General features: G+C 35.3%; 1 long non-coding RNA gene across 1 annotated transcript; it reads right to left on the bottom strand.

The window, feature by feature from the left end:
* Nucleotides 1–291: 291 nt before the first annotated feature.
* On the bottom strand, nt 292–8,621 carry LOC112588978 (uncharacterized). The gene is made up of 3 exons (XR_003113150.1): nt 6,838–8,621; nt 892–1,002; nt 292–759 (listed from the first exon to the last, which is right to left on the bottom strand). It is a non-coding gene; the product is annotated as an uncharacterized LOC112588978 (long non-coding RNA).
* Between the last annotated feature and the right edge of the window lie 2,255 nt (nt 8,622–10,876).

The following is a 10,876-nucleotide window of genomic DNA, read 5'->3' on the forward strand; positions in this document are numbered from 1 at the left end:
ATTGTAGGGATTTAAGTGAGGTACTTTATGATGACCTTGACTTTGACCTTGACCTCTATTTTCAAGGTTATTTGAAGGTCAACTTGCGTTTTTTAAATGGGAACTCTTATTTTTTATTACACTGTTTTTTCTACTAGTTAATTTGAACAACTTTTATCTATAACATTTTTTATTTGCCTAATATTTTTTTAGATATTTGAGGGAAACTTGATAACTTTTTCAATATTTAACTTACGATATCTTGCTAACTATTTGTCGGAAGAAAAAGTGGTACTAGACTTTCTTGCTTTATTTAGTCTCAAGAAGATACAGGGTGTATCAGAAGTCTGGAAAAGGTCGAATATTTCATAAACTATGCATTTCAGAAAGAAATGTTTCAGACGAAAGTTATTTGGTTCGAGGAAGGACATAAGATAGTGTCATTGGATTGACCTTGAATGAACGTTCCAAGGTCATACTGAGTTCAATTTTGTTTTTTTAAATGGAACCCCTTATTTTTCATTATATATTCTTGTAGCTCATCTTGAGAACTTTACAGAATACCATAAATAAGTTATATTTTAATGAATATTTTTCGAGTTATGGGGCTTGAAAGTTACAATACCGGCGGCATTAACCAAGGTGTACCGCGTGGAAGTTGCACGATCAGACACCTCTTGTGTATGTGTGTGTGTGTGTGTCACAGCAGAGATAAGCCGCTACTTGTTCAAAAGATCTAACGTGGTCACCATATCCTTGCACCATTCGCAGTAATTCTTTCTGAAAAGAATCGACAGAAGATTCAAAGAATGCAAACCGTAGACTAGGGGAAAATTCAAATATCGAAATTATTATACTTTTCATAGTTCTTTCCCAATAAAAGTCTTGTTACATTAATCGTTCTGATTTTACCTGTAGTCGAACGTTTTTCTATCCTGGATACATTCAGCTCTTCGTATTACGACACATTATCAAGCAACTGAGTGAAATTTCAGAACTGAGTGGCATTCAGAATGGTATTGTCTGAAAGAGAAAGAATTACTTTACTGATGATGCGAGGATGTGATGACCGCGTTAGATCCTGTGAACAAGTAGTTGCTTTATTTAACAATACTTATCCAAATCGTGAACCGATTTCGAAGTTTACAGTCCAGAAAACGGTCAGACGATTTGATGAAACAGGATCCGTCAAGGACAACGCACTGGCAGACCAAAATTAGCGACAAACTTGGATAAGAGTTTCGAAGTGATGCAAATATTAGTCGAAAATCCTCATTCTACTTTGAGGAAGGCAGCACAGATGCATAAGATTAGTACAATTTCCATTCATCGTATTTTAGTGAAAAAGAAATGGCATCCTTTCAAAATTAAAATCACTCAGGAGCTATCGGAAAATGATTTTGATCGAAGAAATGAATTCTACGACGATATGATGTGTCGATATGGTGATAATAATAACTTTTTCGATCACATAATTTTTTCCGACGAAGATTCTTTTAAATTGAATGGAGCGGTAAATCGGCATAATTGTCGATATTGGAGTGATGAAAATCCTCACTGGATGCGTGATATCCGAACGCAGTATCCCCAAAAACTTAACGTTTGGGCGGATTTTTGCGAACGTGGTATTGTCAGACCATTCTTCATTAATGGGAATTTGAACGCGGCGATCTATCAGGAGCTATTGCAAAATGAAGTCATACCCGCTCTTGAAAATATATTTGATGGGAACATAGAAAATATTTGGTTCCAACAAGATGGTGCTGGCCCACACTAATATGCAGTAGCAGTACGGCAATTTTTGGATAATACTTTTCCAAATCGATGGAAAGGAAGACGTGGTCAAATAGAGTGGCTTACTAGATCACCAGATCTTTCTACTGTCGATTATTTTTTGATGATATCTTAAAAACAATGTATACGAAACAAAACCTGCCAACCTTACGGACCTTAGGGAACATGTAATACACCAAGTCGATCTTATCTCGGCAGAGATAAGACGAAATGTTTTAAATAATTTTTATCTACGGCTAGGATATTATAAAGCAGCAGACAGAGGACAATTTGAATACTGACCCAACTAAGCTACTCACCCCTACACGCACACATACATTTATGAAATTATGAAATATTTATGAAATATATTTATAAAAATAAATATATATAATAATTATATATTATTATATATATAAATATATAAATATAAATATAAATATAAATATAATATAAATATAAATATAATATAAATATAAATATAATATAAATATAATATAATATAAATATAAATATACAGGGTGTCCGGAATGTGATCATTAATATTTTGTGTACTGGTAGAACTCGTTAAAACAATTAAGAAAGTCCTGTGCCATTTTACAATTTTTTCAATATTTATTCTGTAATTAATTAAAATGTGTAAACGAATGAGCGCACGAGAAAGTGACAGGACGGGCTCTGTGCATAAAAAGATGGCTTACCTCGCGCGGCCAGAGACAACCGTAAGCGACAAGAGACGTGCGCGCGCGACGAGGAGCGAGCGAGCGAGCGCAAGCGACAAGAGGCGGTCGCCCAGCGTTCTCTACGCGCTCATTGGCTCACATGTTTCAATTAATAACTCGATAACTATTGCCAATTTGACATTACGGTACATGACTTTTCCTCTCGGCTACACTCAATCTACCAGTACACAAAATATTAATGATCACATTCCGGACACCCTGTATAATATATAATATAAATAATATAATATATATATAATATATAAAAAATATATGTATATACAGGGTGGTTGATTATAAGATGCCAATCCGAAATGTGAAGGTAGATTGGGTTAAGATAAACATAAAAGTCCCATACCGTTTTGCGAGATTCGCAATAATTATCGAGTTATTAATTACAGAAATCTGAGGAATGGGAGCGCGCCGACATAGATGATTGGATAAGCGTTGCAGCTACTCAGGCCACAGCGCGGCCCACTTGACCTAGCAACTGTTGGCGGCGTGCGGCGAGACGTAGGTCCGGCAAGATAAAACAACGAATAGCAGCGCATTGTCTTTCCCCTCGCCGCGCACCGGCATCAGTTGCAGGATCAACTGGGCCGCGCTGCAGCCTAAGCAGCTGCAACGCTTCTCCAATTATCTATGTCGGCGCGCTCCCATTCCTCAGATTTCTGTAATTAATAACTCGATAATTATTGCGAATCTCGCAAAACGGTATGGGACTTTTATGTTTATCTTAACCCAATCTACCTTCACATTTCGAGTTGGCAACTTATAATCAACCACTCTGTATATTATAAATATATATAATAATTATATATATTTATAATTCATAAATATATTTATGAAATATTCGACCATTTCCAGACTTTTGGTATACCCTGTATTGTTATAATAGCGCTCTGATTTTTGTTAATTTGATGATTTTGAAATTTCCAAAAGTCAGTAAGTTAACAAAAGGCAGGGTGCTATTGTAACCATATATTCTTGAGACTAAATAAAGCAAGAAAGTCTAGTACCATTTTTTCTTCCGACAAATAATTAGCGAGATATCATAAGTTAAATATTGAAAAAGTTGTCAAATTTTCCTCAAATATCTCAAAAAATATTAGACAAATAGAAAAATATTTTAGACAAAAGTTGTTCAAATTAACTAGTAGAAAAAAACAGTGTAATAAAAAATAAGGATTCCCATTTAAAAAATGCAAGTTGACCTTCAAATAACCTTGAAAATAGAGGTCAAGGTCAAGATCATTATAAGGTAACTCACTTAAATTTCTGCTACTTTTATTCAGATCATTTTCCTTGAAACTTCAATACTGAAGAGTTATTAGGGTGGTCCGTTACTTTTGGAACACCCTGTATATATATATAACATAATATATAAATATGAAACAGTTATATATATATATATATAATTATTATTTTATATTTATATATTATGTTTATTAAATTTTTGTATTTGTCAGATTGCCGCTACTGTGCAAATATTTAATATCTAAAAATCATTCAGATGTATTATAATAAATCTGCGTAAATTTAATGATATTGGTTGTGATAATAAGGCGATTGACACCATGAAGTCACATTTCGCCCAAAAATAAAGTGATCATTAGTAATATCAGCGATCCTTGGTTGAAAAAGTCAAATAATACACAAGTTTATCACATTAATGTTCGCGTAGCGAGATTTTTACCATAATAATCGTCAGGAGGAGTATACACATCCTGAATTATCCTGAAAATCGTATTTCACTCTCGCTCATCTTCGAAATAAAAATTAGCAAAAGCATACATTTGATTTATCAGGGACATTTAATTATGTTGCATTCTTGTGTAATTCTCGGATACACACTTCCCCTCTCTCGACAAATTATATTTTATAATCTCGGATAAGACATTTCATCATGAGAGCTCTTTTACGTTAAAGGAAGATAAATGTACACGATATTCAAGAGAAAAAGGGAAAAAATGTGCGACGAAGATCGAAGGGGTGCGCGTATGCACGCGACATCTCTTGCTTGCAACATTACTCAGACCTTAATAATATCTTCCGAGCCGGAAAAAAGAAGGGAAAGGAAATTATCGCTACTCGTTGCATCTGCTGGACAATAAATTCACAGTCTATCTTTGTAACAAGTGTTTGCTCTTAAAAAGAAAAAGAATTCGTTCATTCATCGACGAGCATGTCAAAGACTGCCCTAATGAAATTGTATATGGAAAATTTTATTAACAACAGTATTGGCTATTATATTTTCAAAAAAAATTACCGCCCGCGGATTTGCTCACCAGTCTTTGTTCTCTATACAGTTATCACCGAGACCGCATTTGCGACTAATAGGGCATTGCACACGGAAACGATGCTAATGAAAATACTTCGCGAATCGAGCGCCGAGGGAAATAATCAGTTCTGCTGATGCATAGCATGATGAGATCGGGCTCATAGTTACATCGAACAGAATAATGATAATAATCATCTCAAAACGCTAGACATTATATTAAACGTTAACACGGTGAATGCCAAGAAAATTCCAAAAAGATTTTCGCTGAGGCCATGCTACTCTTTTCTTCAATTGTCAATATTTTAGAAAATAATTTTTGAAGTTATTTTATAAAGAAAAGTTCATCTAAATATTCTCGGTTATAGTATCTAAAATCTTCAGAGATGCAAGGTGTTCAAAATTATATAAAATTAGTGATTTTTTTTCTTAATAACTTCCAAATGGAAAGCGACTTTTTTAACGAGCCAATAAATAAGCACGATAAACAGACACTGTCCCCATTTTTATTTACAATCTGTTGTTTTGTAAATAGTCTATGATATAGGGACTTTAAAATATCAAAACGCGAATTATCTCATAAGATAGTATTTCATAGTAAGATAGATCTCATAGTAGCTTCATTGATATCTGACAAGAGTACTTTTTTCTAAGTTTTCTAAGTTAAAATAATAAAAATCTGTTGACTCCATCCATTAGCGTACAAGTTCGAGATATTATCTACATCCCGTTGGAGTACATTTAAACCTTAGTAAGAAAAAACGATCATTTTATAAAATTGTTGACACTCTATATTTCATAAACACGACCCTTCAGATCATATATTTGCATGAATTTTTCTTCAAAAGGGATCTCAAAAATGAACTCCTGAAATATCGGATAATACTTATAAACACTCTGTACACATTATGTAGAATCGGCCGAATCATTACCATAATATATTCGTAAGTAATGTGATATCCAAAATATCAATTAGATTAAACAATAGTCAGATGTTAATCACATGGAGAGAACGTTAATATTCATTTACATGCAATCATTCTGAAATGAAACAAAAACAAAGAAAAATGCGAAACGATAATTCGTTCTCTCCGCCGTAAGACCATCACATTGGAGTTGGATTGTGTTCAGCGTTGGAGGACAGAAATTCGTACCAATCATTCGCCTCTATCAAGTGGCTCTCGAGAAACCTCGCGGTCGTCGAAATCGCACGTGAGCCAGTTTGCGATGCAAACATCAGCCACAGTAGACCAGACGGCTCTTATCAAAACAAATACAGGATTCGATCCGTATCGACAGTCGGCGGTCGACTACGGAGGTCACCAAATTATAGATTACGACGATTCGAATCTGCATACCGTAACGACCCCCTTTATCGGATGCCCATCGGCGACGATGCACAGCCGATTACACAATGTGGATCCGCATCGCCGCCAAATGCATCTGTCTACTCGTGACGTGAGCCATTTCGGTTTTTGGTGTCAAGGCGTTCAAGCGGACTCCGCTATCGGACCGACCTTCGTATTACCGTGGAATGTTAATCCATTCATGCCACGTATATCGCCCCAAGTGGAATAACCTAGCGGAGCGTCTTTCATCACTCTCAAAAAACCGACGAGACGCGAAACTCACACGGTGAAAATAGTGAGCTCGAGATGCGTGAGACGTGTCGAATGCAACGTGGCGGAGTGCACAAATATTTCGCAGCCGGCCAGCAGAAATCCGCATACCTTTATCGCACGCGATTTCAATACGAACGCGCGTATCGCTAATTTATCAAGTGTATCGGCGAACACTATCAACCGTACGTCTATGTCGAATGAAGATTTCAATATTGCACGATCTCACGCTGTTGTTATATACGAATAGTCTAACGTCGTTCTAACGTCATTCTGACATCGCTCAGGACACGCTTGGTACGCGAGATTGCGCAAATCATCGAGAGAGAGAGAGAGAGAGAGAAAGAGAGAGGAAGGAGCAAGAAAGAAAGAGAGAGACAGAGAGAGAGAGAGAGAGAAAGAGAGAGAGAGAGAGAGAGAGAGAGAGAGAGAGAGAGAGAGAGAAAGAGAGTACGGCGTTATTTACCATCGAACTCATCTGCTCCGTCGAAGTCTTTGGCTTGAACGTCGTAGTGTCTTCCTCCTCCTGCGTCATGGTAACTTTTCCGCGCGAGACGGAGTCGAACGTCACTTGTCGACAGGCTTTCGTCAAAAACCTCTCCGTACTGCACAGACGCTGTCAGTATAAACGATCAATTCATTTTCGCAATGCGCAAAGCCGAGAGAATCCACATGCGTGAAGGAGAATATCGTTCCTTACGATCCAGCGATTTCTTTACGCCGATTTAAAGACTTACATCGACGAGCACTGTGTATTTTACCAACGATTATGAAATCTCGCACGATCTACCGAGATGATTCTTCTTCGTATATTGAAGAATGTCGAGTGTGTGTTAACGGTCAACTGATAAAACCTGCTCGATTGATGAAACGATAAGGAATCCACTCCAGCAAATGTAACTTTCTTCGAACGTAAGGAAAAAGTCGCCAACCAAAGTGATCGAAAATTCATTCACTTCGTGTGCTTCCGCGTCAAAGACAGAAAGGCATAAAAGTCTCGTCCGTCTTGTATGATGACCTGGCGATATTATGGTCCCGACATCATCGATCCCCGCGAGATCTCAAGGTGATGACAACGTGATGAGGCGAAATCGTCCTCTTCCTTGATTTGCTCTTTCTAAGGGAACCCGTAAAAACGTGAACTCTTTTCGCTGCTCAGTGTTTGTCTCCTTCCGGACCTTCTGTGCGAACGGTCGATCACCGGCGAGACGCGCCGGCAACACGGAATTCAAAACGCACGTTTCTCCTGCCGCATAAGTCCCGGCCGAAGATTCCTGATGAAGATCCTGTTAGAGTCGGCTGACTTGCGAGGGAGGTTCGAAGAACTCAATCCTGGCATTTCATGCGAGATAATTCCGCCAATGGCCAGAAAACTCAGCAGCTTCACAGCGGAAAAATTCCTCCGAGAGACTTGTTTGGCATTCTCTTCTCCAAGAGACTTTAACAGTACCCGAATCTTAAAGATAGATTCACAACCTCGCCCGAGGGGCGATTCTCGAATTCCCGCAGGCAACGCGCCTTAAAAGCGCCGAAGCGTCAAAAACAAGCGCGCGAACTCCCGTGATCTCGTGATCTTTCAAGATCGACAAATCGACCGGCGCGATATTCGTCCCAGTGCGACCGCTTCCAGAAGACAGACTCTCTTTTTCGAGGCTACGTTGCTGTGGAGCAGCTCTTCGACGGGTGCATGCGCGAGAGTGCGCGCGAGAGAGCAACGGCAACAGGAAAGGAGAGCCAGCACGACCGGCCGGCTTACGCACACTGACTTCTGACTGGTCGGAGCTAGTAGGTGACTCCGGACACCCCTTCCATATCGCATAGCAACCGCTTGTAAAGCGACTGATAAGTGAGCACACTTCACGTTGCGAGGATCAACGGATCTTGCCTGGGTCCACCGTGTAACATTGTGAGAATCGAGAGGCGACCGGTAATGTACAATCGCGTCCATGCGTGCGCGCGCAAACGAATTTTTGCTAAGAAAAGTCAGACATGAAAATAGAAGCGGAGGTTGATCGGAGACGTTTTCGTATATTCGAAAAAAACTTTTCGCATGTCCGAGCACGGGAAAGGCATCTGCCTGTGTCCTTTCCACCTTGCCATTGAATCGGCGCCAGAAAGAGAGCTTTTTTTCGTCACGGCGGCAGAAGAGTTGCGTATACCGATTACATAAATCGTGCAGATCAAATCACGACGTAATGATAAACATCAGAAGTATCATGTATGCGTCGAGATTTATTTATTATTGTTATCGAAACGTGATTTATATATATATACATATATATACAAATTAATGTAATTAACGTAATTTATATATATATGTGCGTAATTTGTACAGGGTGTCCGAAAATTTTTGGAAACAAAAAATTGTGAAAATTAATCGGATCAAACTGAGAAGAAAAGTCATATACCATTTTGCAAAAATCGCGATAGTTATTCAATTATTAATGATTAAAAATGACCACATCTAGAAGCTCTTTTTATAAATAACTTGAAAATTTGAGTACTTATTTGCAAAATGGTAAAGGACTTTTTTGTTCAGAATGACCTAATTTATAATTATATGACGGCAATTGTGTGTCTAGCGACATATTCAGGATTCAGGATTCAAGGTTCAAAGTACAATATACTCATATCTATCGCTAGATACAATAGTCGTCGTATAATTAGTTCAACAAGACAAACATTAAGTAACATCTTAACAATTATTTATTTATTATTGTAATGTAAACGTATAATTTATTTTCAATGTTAAGGACACATCTAATACAGAGACAAGTACAGACTGATGTAAGAGAATTATTCTAATAATCATTAATGGTTATCCTACAAGGTTTTCAGTATGATGTATATATGTACATGGGAAAAAGAATCTCAGTTTTCATGTAACTGGATAAGATCCAAACAAGAATTCAATGATGAGAAATGATAGCTCAATTACCGCGATCGAAAAAAATTTATCTAAATACATTCAGCTATATTAAAATTGTATTCAGTTGAAAGAACCGAAAAGAATCGACTAATTAGAAACGTCCTATAGAAATCTCTTATAAATAATTTATATGAATAACATTTATACATTTGAAGTGCTATTGTAAATATTAAACATTCCAATGCATTTTGTATGTTCTATAATGACATGATGAAAATACAATAAAATAGCATTTATTAATGAGGTAAAATAACATTATAAAATCTGTGATATAAAGAGATATAACGTTCATTATTTCTTGTTAAATATTTCAGGCATCATTACATCGTATCTACAGATGAATAACTATTAGTAACTAAAAATTATTAGGAAGATTATTAATAAAAATTTTATAAATTTTATATTTTTACATTGTATATCTTTCATGTTTTCTCTTATCTCACTGTTAATTTTATTTTAATCATTCGATGTTTTCATTATGCCACTAAGAAATTGAAAAATACTCTAGAATATTTAACTTTTACATTGAAAATATTGAAAAGCCATATAGAAGTGGTTTCAAAAGATGAATAATTTTTGGTTGCCAATTATTATTGGTTAATTATTAATCAGTTAACACCATCCAATGATATCTGAAATACTTAATAAGAAGAAATGAGAATTTTATAAAATAATATCTTTACTCAGATTTTCTTACATTTCCTTATTTAACTGATAAATTTTATTTTATTTTATCGATATGTTTTCATCACGCTATTTATAAAACTTATAAGTTAAATTAAAAAGTGTAGTTTTAAAATGTTTAAAATAGGAAATCCTGTATATTTAAATCCTTAATTTAAAATAGGAAAATCTGTAGATAATGTAGTTTTCACCAAAACGAACGAAATATTAATAATTGAAAAATGTATTTTATATCATAAAAATTAAGCAACTTAGAAGTAAAAATTTAGAAATAAATTTCTTCGATTTTATTACGTATAATTTATGATAATTACTATAGATGAATCAGAACAAATATAAAACTTTGAGGAATGTTGAAGAAAAGTATTATTTTAACTATATATGTGCACGAAAATATATATAGTAAAGACTAAATATATATGTAATAAAATTTATTCAAGATTATACTGATAAAAAATTCTGATATATTAATGCAACCAAATTTGGATAAAATGACAAAAATTTTGTTTCTAATCTTTTTTAAATTTTTACATTTATATCTTTAATTTTAAGTTTTTAACTTTAATTTAATTTATATCTATTTTATAAAATACTACAAGTAAAACTATATTAATATAATTGATAAATATGAAATATAATTTCAAGTAAAACTTAGTACGAACTTTGATTATGTTTGTAACCATTAAATATTGTTATTCTAATCTTTCGTATTGTAATTTTTTATTATTCAACTATTTAATATTATGTAAATTTACTTAAACATTTTCTAGATACGTTTCTAATTAAATGTTTTATCTGACTTAGTATCACAGTGTTCTCTCAAACGTTTCAGAACGTCGCATCACACCAACTTCACCGCCAACGCCAAGATCAAAATAAATAAGACACGAAA

The sequence above is a fragment of the Harpegnathos saltator genome, unplaced genomic scaffold, assembly GCF_003227715.2.
Source record: "Harpegnathos saltator strain DR-91 unplaced genomic scaffold, Hsal_v8.6 scaffold109, whole genome shotgun sequence".
In the NCBI taxonomy this organism is placed as follows: domain Eukaryota; kingdom Metazoa; phylum Arthropoda; class Insecta; order Hymenoptera; family Formicidae; genus Harpegnathos; species Harpegnathos saltator.